A 1188-nucleotide genomic window follows, 5' to 3' on the forward strand; every position below is an offset into this window, starting at 1 on the left:
GAGGTCTCTTTCCTGGCTGCCACATAGAGCTCCCGGCCTGCTGTACCGCCTGTGGCTACGGCTCCCTCTCGAGGACTTTCCTGGGAAGACAGCGGGGCCTTGCGTTTCCTTCCCAGAGAGGAACGCCCGGAGCTGGTGTGGTTTGGGGAGCCAGAATGTGCCCCTGGAGAGCCCTGGGGGGCTTGGGGTGGGGGCGGGGGGGCACCCACAGGGCCTTGAGGCCCAGAAGCGCCTTCCCTTGTGTTGGCCCAGAGCCTTTCCTGTGATGTGGGGTGTCGCAAATGTCCAAGGAGTTTCCCAACCTTCCTGACCAGGCTTCTAGCCCACCTGGGTGGGCCAGCGCCTCAGCCTGCAGGGCGCACTTTAGAATCCCGTTTTAATTTCGAGGAGCAGGGCTGGAGACAGGCAAGTCCTCAGGAGGGGTGGTCTTCCCTGCTACTGTCTGAGGTGGCTGTGAGGAGATGAACTAGCTCACCCCCACCTCTAGGTGGACAAGCTCTGGAACTAAAGAGAACACACAATCTTTCTTTAGCCTCCGTGTCTTCCTGGGATAGGGGAGAGCCTGTTAGGGCCTGGCTGAGCCCCTTGGTCTGCAGTAGGGCCCTTTGAAGGATTCAGCGGGTCCTAGCCATGGTCCAGCTTAGGGGTGAGGCCTGGGCTTAGGGTGAAGACAGGCTTTCAAAACATTTCGGTCCTCAAATGGGGCTATGAGGGGGAAGGGAGAGAAGAAAACATGTTGGGGTGGCGGGTGGTGGTGACAGTAAACGGTGAATGAGCAGGTGCTTTCTGTGCTTTGGGGGCCCCTCCTTGACTTTGGCATAAAAACCACTGAAGGTCACACAGGTGCCTAACCCTGTTTTTAACCATTGCCCACACCCAGATGCCTGCAGCCAGGGAGGGGGCAGGAAGGGGCAGGGGAGACATTGGGGCTCCGGATCACTCAGACTCGGGTGGTGGTGGTCCCCACTCCCTGGAGGTTGGTGGCCCGGCAGGTGTAGAAGCCAGCATCCCCGGCCTGGGTCTCCTCCACATACAGCGTGCTCTCTGCCTCCTGCTGCACCTGGCCTTCCCGACGCACCACACTGGCCCTCTCACTGGTGGGGGGGGCGGGGGCGCCCTAGCTTCAGGGGACAATAAGAAAGAAAACATGATCTCTAACTCGGGCACCAGAGAACAGGTTCAAAAAAA

The sequence above is a fragment of the Echinops telfairi genome, unplaced genomic scaffold (assembly GCF_000313985.2).
Source record: "Echinops telfairi isolate 266 unplaced genomic scaffold, ASM31398v2 ScPeMD7_7469;HRSCAF=8507_0, whole genome shotgun sequence".
Lineage (NCBI taxonomy): Eukaryota > Metazoa > Chordata > Mammalia > Afrosoricida > Tenrecidae > Echinops > Echinops telfairi.